Source organism: Arachis ipaensis, chromosome B1 (assembly GCF_059453495.1).
Source record: "Arachis ipaensis isolate K30076 ecotype BB chromosome B1, ASM5945349v1, whole genome shotgun sequence".
Taxonomy (NCBI): Eukaryota; Viridiplantae; Streptophyta; class Magnoliopsida; order Fabales; family Fabaceae; genus Arachis; species Arachis ipaensis.
The window spans coordinates 45,621,984-45,631,479 of NC_142436.1; the positions used below are offsets into that span (position 1 = coordinate 45,621,984).

At 41.4% G+C, this 9,496-nt stretch overlaps 1 non-coding gene across 1 annotated transcript; it reads right to left on the minus strand.

The window, feature by feature from the left end:
• Positions 1-8,583: 8,583 nt before the first annotated feature.
• On the minus strand, positions 8,584-8,691 carry LOC148576424 (small nucleolar RNA R71). Its single transcript, XR_015902946.1, has one exon. It is a non-coding gene; the product is annotated as a small nucleolar RNA R71 (small nucleolar RNA).
• Positions 8,692-9,496: the final 805 nt, after the last annotated feature.

A 9,496-nucleotide genomic window follows, 5' to 3' on the forward strand; every position in this document is an offset into this window, starting at 1 on the left:
TGCTGAAGAGTGTGTGAAGAGGGCAGCCACTGAGAAAGGGAGTCACAAAGGATCATTTTCACAAAATCAAGGGAAGAGCTTTGCACCTAGAGGTCCGCCCTTCAAGAGGGGAAGTTCTTTTAGGAGGCCCAACAACAACAACTCCCAATGGAAAAGGTTTGGGAAGCAGCCTCAGAATGATCAAGCTTGTACTAGGTGTGGAAGTCACCATCCGGGAGCACCATGCAAAGCCAGATGGGGTTTGTGCTACAATTGTGGAAAGGTGGGGCATAAAGCCGCAAGTTATCCAGAGAAGCAAAAGCAAGGTGCTGGGAAAGCACAACAGACTGGTCGGGTGTTCACCACCTCAGCTGTGGGTGCAGAGGGATCCGAGACACTCATTCGAGGTAACTGTGAAATGGCTGGTCAAACTTTAAATGCTTTATTTGATTCGGGAGCATCGCATTCATTTATTGCATTTGAGAAAGCCCATGAGTTAGGATTGAAGATCGTAACCTTAGGTTATGACCTAAAGGTACATAATGCTACCCATGAAGCCATGGTAACTAGGCTAGGATGCCCGAAAGTTTCGTTCAGGTTCAAGCAGCGTGATTTTGTCCATAATTTAATCTGCTTACCGATGATCGGTCTTGATCTTATCTTGGGATTGGACTGGTTATCTGAGAACCATGTCCTGCTTGATTGTTCTACAAAGTCGGTGTACTTTATGCCGGAAGATACAGAAGGGCCGGTCGTGGTGAATAATTATTACTTGAATTCGATGATGGTGAACTGTTCTGGAATCGAATGTCAGGGTATCCTGTTGTTAACCGCTGGTGTTTCGGGTGATAATCAAAAGTTGGATCAGATTCCGGTAGTGTGTGATTTTTCGGAAGTGTTTCCCGATGATATTGAGGAATTTCCACCTAACCGAGAGGTCGAGTTTGCTATTGAATTGGTGCCTGGGGCGGGACCAATCTCAAGTGCTCCTTATAGAATGTCACCATTAGAGATGGCCAAGCTAAAGTCTCAGTTAGAGGAATTGTTGGGTAAGAACTTTATCCGACCAAGTGTTTCCCCGTGGGGTGCTCCAGTATTACTGGTAAAGAAGAAAGATGGAAGTATGCGGCTCTGTGTGGATTACAGGCAGCTGAACAAGGTCACCATAAAGAATAAATACCCATTACCGAGAATTGATGATCTCATGGACCAGTTACAAGGAGCTGGGGTTTTCTCCAAGATCGATTTGCGATCCGGTTATCACCAGATAATGGTGAGGGGTGAGGATATCCCTAAGACCGCTTTCAGGACTCGTTATGGTCATTATGAGTACACCGTAATGTCTTTTGGGTTGACAAACGCTCCTGCAGTATTCATGGATTACATGAATAGAGTATTCCGTCTGTTTTTGGATAAATTCGTTGTTGTCTTCATTGACGGCATACTGATTTACTCCAAGACTGAAGAAGAGCATGCAGAACACTTGAGGACCGTGTTGCAGATTTTAAAGAAGAAGAAACTCTATGCGAAACTGTCTAAGTGTGAGTTTTGGAAGGATGAGGTGAAGTTTTTGGGTCACGTGGTGAGTAAGAAGGGAATAGCCGTAGATCCAACTAAGGTAGAAGCTGTGATGGATTGGAAGCAACCAACCACAGTAACCGAGATAAGGAGTTTTCTGGGTTTAGCTGGCTATTACCGAAGGTTCATCAAAGGATTTTCACAATTAGCTTTGCCGTTGACAAAGTTAACTCGCAAAGACACTCCGTTTGTTTGGACTTTTGAGTGCGAGGAGAGCTTTCAGACATTGAAGAAAAAGTTGACCACTGCACCTGTGTTAGTGTTACCTGAGCCGAACGAGCCTTTTGAGGTGTACTGTGATGCATCGTTAAAGGGCCTAGGGTGCGTGCTGATGCAGCATCATAATGTGGTGGCGTATGCCTCACGACAGTTGAGACCTCACGAAGTTAGTTATCCTACGCACGATTTGGAACTCGCTGCGGTTGTGTTTGCCTTGAAGGTGTGGAGGCATTATCTCTATAGGGTTAAGTTCCAAGTCTTCTCCGATCACAAGAGCTTGAAATACCTCTTTGATCAGAAAGAGCTTAATATGAGGCAAAGGAGGTGGATGGAATTGTTGAAAGACTATGACTTTGAGTTAAATTACCATCCTGGAAAGGCGAATATAGTGGCGGATGCGTTAAGTCGAAAGTCGTTATATGCGTCTTGGATGATGCTTCAAGAGGAGAAGTTGCTCAAGGGATTCGAGAGTCTAAAAATTGGTGCTCGAGAAGTATCTGGAACCTTGTGTTTGAGCCGATTAGAAATCTCGAGTGACTTTAAGTCCGAACTCCTAAAGGCTCATGAAAATGATGAAGCGTTATGGAAGGTGTTACCGGCTATCGAGCAAGAAAAACAGTGGAGAGTGTCAGAAGAAAAAGATGGGTTATGGAGATTCAAGGGTAGGATCATTGTGCCGGATGTTGGCACTTTGAGGCAAGATATCTTAAAGGAGGCACACAAAAGCGGATTCTCCATTCACCCAGGGAGTACTAAGATGTACCATGATTTAAAGGCGATGTTTTGGTGGCCGGGTATGAAGAATGATGTGGCGGAATTTCAAAGTGCTTAACTTGTCAAAAGGTAAAGATTGAACATCAAAGACCTTCCGGGATGTTGCAACCCTTAGAGGTTCCGCAATGGAAGTGGGAAAGTATTGCAATGGACTTTGTGTCGGGATTGCCAAGGACTAGGACTGGTTTTGATGCTATCTGGGTGATCGTGGACCGACTGACGAAGTCAGCTCACTTTTTACCCGTTCGGATGACTTACACCCTTGAGGAGCTAGCTCGGTTATACATAAAGGAGATTGTGAGACTCCATGGTGTACCTGCTACTATAATCTCTGATAGAGATCCTCGTTTCACTTCGAGATTCTGGGGTGCATTTCAGAAAGCTTTTGGAACTCGATTAAGCTTGAGTACAGCGTACCATCCTCAAACAGATGGTCAATCCGAGAGGATGATCCAAACACTAGAGGATATGTTGAGAGCTTGTGTTTTGGACCAACCGGCGAGTTGGGATCGGTATATGCCGTTAGTAGAGTTTGCATACAATAATAGTTACCATGCGAGCATCGGAATGGCTCCGTATGAGGCTTTGTATGGGAGAAAATGTCAATCTCCACTATGTTGGTATGAAGCTGGAGAGAAAGGCTTGTTGGGGCCGGAAATGATAGTTGAGACCACTGAACAAGTCAAGAAAATCCGAGATAGGATGCTTACGGCGCAGAGTCGTCAAAAGAGTTACGCCGATCAAAGGCGGAAGCCCTTAGAATTTGAGGCAGGAGATCATGTTTTCCTGAAAGTTACTCCGACCACAGGAGTAGGTAGAGCGATTAAAGCAAAGAAGTTGAATCCTCGATACATTGGTCCATTTCAGATCTTGGAGAGGATTGGGCCGGTGGCGTATCGGGTGGCTCTACCACCCCATCTTTCAAACCTGCACGATGTATTTCACGTGTCGCAGCTTCGAAAGTACACTCCTGATGCTAGCCATGTGTTAGAACCCGAATCGGTTCAGTTAAGAGAAGATTTGACGCTTCCAGTGGCTCCAGTCAGAATTGATGATACTAGTATCAAACGGTTGCGTGGAAAAGAGGTTTCATTAGTCAAAGTGGCTTGGAGTCGAGGCGGTGTTGAGGAACACACTTGGAAACTTGAGTCGGAGATGCGAACGGATTATCCGCACTTATTCTCAGGTAATTGAATTTGAATTTGAATTTTGTGGGCAAAATTCCCAATTAGGTGGGTAGAATGTAAGATCCGGTTAATTAACGGCTAATTAACCCATAAATGAGAATTTATTCTAGAAAGCCAAAAATGTTATTTTTATGGCTTAATATGATAGAGGAAATTGAGACGAGAATTTCGGTACCAATTTTATAGAAATCGGACCAAGATTGGACCGAACGGGCCAAACCGGGCCAACCGGACCCAAAGTGGGCCCTTGGCCCAACTAAACTAAACCAAAACCCTAGTTTTCAGCACTCTCTCTCCTCATTTGAGACACTAAACACGCTGAAATGGAGGCCATGGAGGGGAGAACACTCTCTCAAGTTCTCTCCCTTGGTTGATCTTCAAACCACCATAACTTTTGATCTAGAGCTCCGATTGCCGCACCGTTTGCGGCCACACGTTCACCGCGGAGAGCTCTATAAAACCCATACAATTAATCTTGAGGTAAGCCACGTTTTACTGTTCGAAATTCCAGCCCTTGATTTCGAGTTTCATGAGTAAAAATGTTGAGATTTTGGGTTCTTTGATGTTATAGGACCCAACTCTCTTGAAGAAGAAGGTTAATCTTGTCTCTTTGGACCTTGGGTGTGGTAAGATTCTCAACCCTAGTATAATTTGTTATTCTATGATGTTTGGGTATTGAGATGTTGTGTATGGGTATGATGATTGTGGCTTAGGTTGTGTATATGTGAATATTGGAGCTTGATTGGTGATTTTGGAAAGCTTGGAAGAGGGTTTTGTGTGATAAAATCTGTTCTTGGAGGTGTTGAGACCTTGAGAGCTTGAGGAAAAGTGGTTTGGAAGTGCTCCAGTTGAGCTTGGGAAATCGGCTAAGGTATGGTTTTAGTTTCCCGTATCTAATATGTAATGTGGTAGGAAATACTTAGGATAGAGGCCCTAAGATAGGCATTGAATTGTTGGTGTTGTTGAATGGTTGAAATATATGATGTGTTCATATATGTGATTATGAATATTGATGCCTTGATTGTGTGAAATATGAGAAATGCATGTTGTGATATATGCTTGATGGATGATTGAGGTTGAATTGATGGGTGGTACCATGTTGATGGTGAGTATGATGTTGATTATGTATAATGATGGTTAATTGGAAATGGTATTATTGGAAATTGGGATGAGGAAGGATGTATGACATGATATTGTGTTTGTCCTTTAGCCATTTGATTGAGAAGTGTTAAAATGGTTGGATGTGGTTTTGGAAACCTTGGTAAAGTGTCAATGTGTGAGTTGAGGATGGCTTGTTGTTGATTTTGGTACATTTTGAATGATTTCAAAGAGAAGGATTGAAATTGGCATGTTTGATTGATTTTGAAAAGAGTTGAAAGTGGCTTGTTTTGAAAATGGCACCTTGTGGTTTTGTATGAAAACATGGTTTTTGGGCATAATTTGACGGGACATAACTTGGACTACGGATCTCTGATTTGTGCCAAATCTGTTTAGAAATGAAATTGGATCCAGGATGTCCATGCCGTTCGAAGAACGAGTGAAAAACGATTTAAAATGAGGAAGTTATGTCCGTCGGAAGATTGGGGTTTGAATCTGTAAATTCTGCAGCTTTTAACTTAGAAAATTTTTAGCAGAATGACCCCTCGCGCATAGGCGCACTTGGTGCGTACGTGCCGTTCTTCGAGAAAGCGCCATCCACGCGTGCGCGTGGAGTGCGCGTACGCGTGGACCTGTTTTCATCCCAAAGTTGATTTTTGAGTTTTAAAAGCCAAATTTCATACTTCTAAGCCTCCGATCTCACCACTTATGTCTTAAATCATTATGATATGCCTAGCATGAGAAAAAGGGCTAATGAATGTGGTAACTTGCGAGTGAAGCAAGGGAAAAATGAATGATCATTGAGGATCAAAGATGATTATGTGAGATGCGGAGAATGGCGGTGGAAGTGCTTGTTGTGCCATGGGCCGAAGGGCCGTGATTGTTAATGAATTGGCTGGTTATGGATTTAACCGTGAGCCGGATGGCTAGATTATTGCCGTGTTACGGCGGAGCCATGTTTATGGCCAAGTATAAATGCATATATGATGTTGATTGAATTGTGAAGGTTTGCACTTCCACCATTGGAGATGAGGGTTTCCCTGGGTAGTAGCAATGGCTAGCCACCATGTGCTCCAGGTTGAGACTCGAAGCTCTTTTGACCCTATGTCGTAAGTGTGGCCGGGCACTGTGAAAGGCCCGGATGAGCTCGCCCCCATAAATATTCACCAGTGATGGTGATGGATAAATATTCACCAGTGAGGGTGATGGATATGGATCATGATTATGATCAAGTTTATGATGAGTATAACTCGAGTTGGGGATGCACGACAGAGGGACAGTCCAATGGTTAGCTACCAGGACTTGTCGGGTTGGCTCTATAACCGACAGATGATATCATCAGCCACTAGGGACAGGCATGCATCATAAGCATACTACATGAATTGTTTGAGATTGCCTATTTGACTGCATATTACTTGCTAATTGCCTAAATGCCTTATCTGTTCCTATTTGTAAATCTCTTGTCTGATATAACTGTGTTTGCTATATTATACTCCTGCTGGTGGTTGGGAGGTCTGAAGGAATTGGAAAGGGAAGTATTAGTTAGACTGAAGAATCTTTAGTCAGTTGCCACTTACGGTTTAGCTTGTTTATAAGCTTTGATATTATCTGAAGGAAGTTCTAGGATTGCCTTCGGCTCTCCTCTATTATTATGTATTATATATGTGGAAGCTGTTACCGTACTGGGGACCTCTGGTTCTCACCCATGCGGATTTTGTGGTTTTCAGATGCAGGACGCGAGGCTTCTCGTTGAGGCATGCTGGAGACTTCTGGATTAGCGAAGATCCTTTGTTCTCGGGACTCTGTTTTGGGATATATATTTTGTTTAGATACTTTTATCTCCATTAAATAATACAAACTGTGATGACTCCTTCTAGAGGGGATTTTGGAGATTAGGTTTTCGGTATTTGTGTCCCTTTGGGTTTCCTTTGGGGTTTTCCTTATTTTATCATATGTATATATTGCTATGCTCGGACCGGTTCTCTTCGCAGCCGGGTTTTGAGTCTTGATATTCTTGTTTTTGACACTCTTTATATATATGATCTCGCGTTAGCTTATCCCGGTTCGTTACGTTGTCGATCGGAGTGTTGCCCGTTCGAGTTACGGTTTTTGTTTACCCCCTTTTTCTACAAAGGCTCCTAGTTATAATCAATTATTCATACTACTATACGTACTAAATTTTTGTTTTAGAGGTCGTAATACCTTGCCATCTCTGAATTATGACTTAAGCATAAGACTTTGTATGGTAGGGTGTTACATCTCTCATCATTAAAAATTCAAAAATTTTTTAAAATTATGTCTTTTCAAGTCAATAATACAGAGAATTGAAGATTCAGAACATACAGCAGAGGAATCACAGAGAAAAAGTTGGGCATTCAAAATGCCCAGTGTAGAAGGAATTCTGGTGTTTAAATGCCAGCCTAGGTACCTGGCTGGGCGTTTAACACCCAAGGAGGTAGCCAAATGGGCGTTAAACGCCAGAATGGATACCACTCTAGGCGTTTAACGCCAGGACAACACAAGGGAGGTAAGTTAGTTTTTAATTCAAATCTTTTTCAAATTTTCATAATTTTTCAAAATCAAATCTTTTTCAAATCATATCTTTTTTAATCATATATTTTTCAAAATCAAATCTTTTCCATTTTTCTCTCACTATTTTCGAAAATCCTTACTAACAATTAATTATTTGATTCAAAAATTTCAAGTCTGTTACTTTCTTGTTAAGAAAGGTTCAATATTTGAATTTTAGAATCATATCCTTTAAATTTCTTGTTAGCCAAGTCATTAATTTCAAAAATCAAATCCTTTTAAATTGTTTCTCAATCATATCCTCTCAATCATATCTTTTTCAAAATAATTTTCAATCATATCTTTTTTATTGCTAATTTCAAAATCTTTTTCAAAATCACTTAACCACTTTCTCACTTTTAATTTTCGAAAACCATCATCCACTTTTTTAAAATTATTTTTAATTATTTTAAAATTTTTTAAATTTGTTTTCGAAAATTTCCCCCCCTTCTCACCTCCTTCTATTTAAGGACTAACACTTCTCCTCTAGTAGCAATTCGGACTCTCTCCTTCTTTATATGTTTGAATTCTTCTCTATCTACCCCATCCTTCTATTCCTGTTTTCTTCTGACACCTTAAGGAATCTCTATACTGTGACATAGAGGATTCCATACTTTCTTGTTCTCTTCTCTTTCATATGAGCAGGAACAAGGACAAAGACATTCTTGTTGAAGCTGATCCTGAACCTGAAAGGACCTTGAAGAGGAAGCTAAGAGAAGCTAAAACACAACTCTCTGAAGAGGACCTAACAGAAATTTTCGAAAAAGAAGAAGACATGGCAGCCGAAAATAACAACAATGCCAACAATGCAAGGAAGGTGCTCGGTGACTTTACTGCACCTACTCCCGACTTCTATGGGAGAAGCATCTCTATTCCTGCCATTGGAGCAAACAACTTTGAGCTTAAACCTCAATTAGTTTCTCTGATGCAACAAAATTTCAAGTTTCATGGACTTCCATTGGAAGATCCTCATCAGTTTTTGGCTGAATTTTTGCAAATCTGTGACACTGTTAAGACCAATGGAGTTGATCCCGAGGTCTACAGACTTATGCTTTTCCCTTTTGCTGTAAGAGACAGAGCTAGTATATGGTTGAACTCACAACCTAAAGACAGCTTGAACTCTTGGGAAAAGCTAGTCAATGCCTTCTTAGCTAAATTCTTTCCACCTCAAAAGATGAGTAAGCTTAGAGTGAAAATTCAAACCTTCAAGCAGAAGGAAGGTGAATCCCTCTATGAAGCTTGGGAAAGATACAAGTAATTAATCAGAAGGTGTCCTTCTGACATGCTTTCAGAATGGAGCATCATATGTATCTTCTATGATGGTCTGTCTGAGTTATCCAAGATGTCATTGGACCATTCTGCAAGCGGATCCATTCATCTGAAGAAGACACCTACAGAAGCTCAGGAACTCATTAAAATGGTTGTAAATAACCAGTTCATATACACCTCTGAGAGGGATCCTGTGAATAATGGGACGCCTCAGAAGAAGGGAGTTCTTGAGATTGATGCTCTGAATGCCATATTGGCTCAGAACAAAATATTGACTCAGCAAGTCAATATGATTTCTCAGAGTCTGACTAGATTGCAAGCTGCATCCAGCAGTAATAAAGAAGCATCTTCTGAAGGAGAAGCTTATGATTCTGAGAACCCTGCAATGGAAGAGGTGAATTACATGGGAGAACCCTATAGAAACACCTATAATCCTTCATGGAGAAATCATCCAAATCTCTCATGGAAGGACCAACAGAAGCCTCAACAAGGCTTCAACAACAATAATGGTGGAAGAAATAGGTTTAGCAATAGCAAACCTTTTCCATCATCTTCTCAGCAACAAACAGAGAACTCTGAGCAGAGTCGTTCTGGCTTAGCAACCATAGTCTCTGATCTATCTAATACCATACTAAGTTTCATAAATGAAACAAGATCCTCCATTAGAAATTTGGAAGCACAAGTGGGTCAGCTGAGTAAGAGAATTACTGAAACTCCTTCTAGCACTCTCCCAAGCAATACAGAAGAAAATCCCAAGAGAGAGTGCAAGGTCATAACCATGACCAATATGGCCGAACCTGGAGAGAGTAAGGAGGACGTGGTTT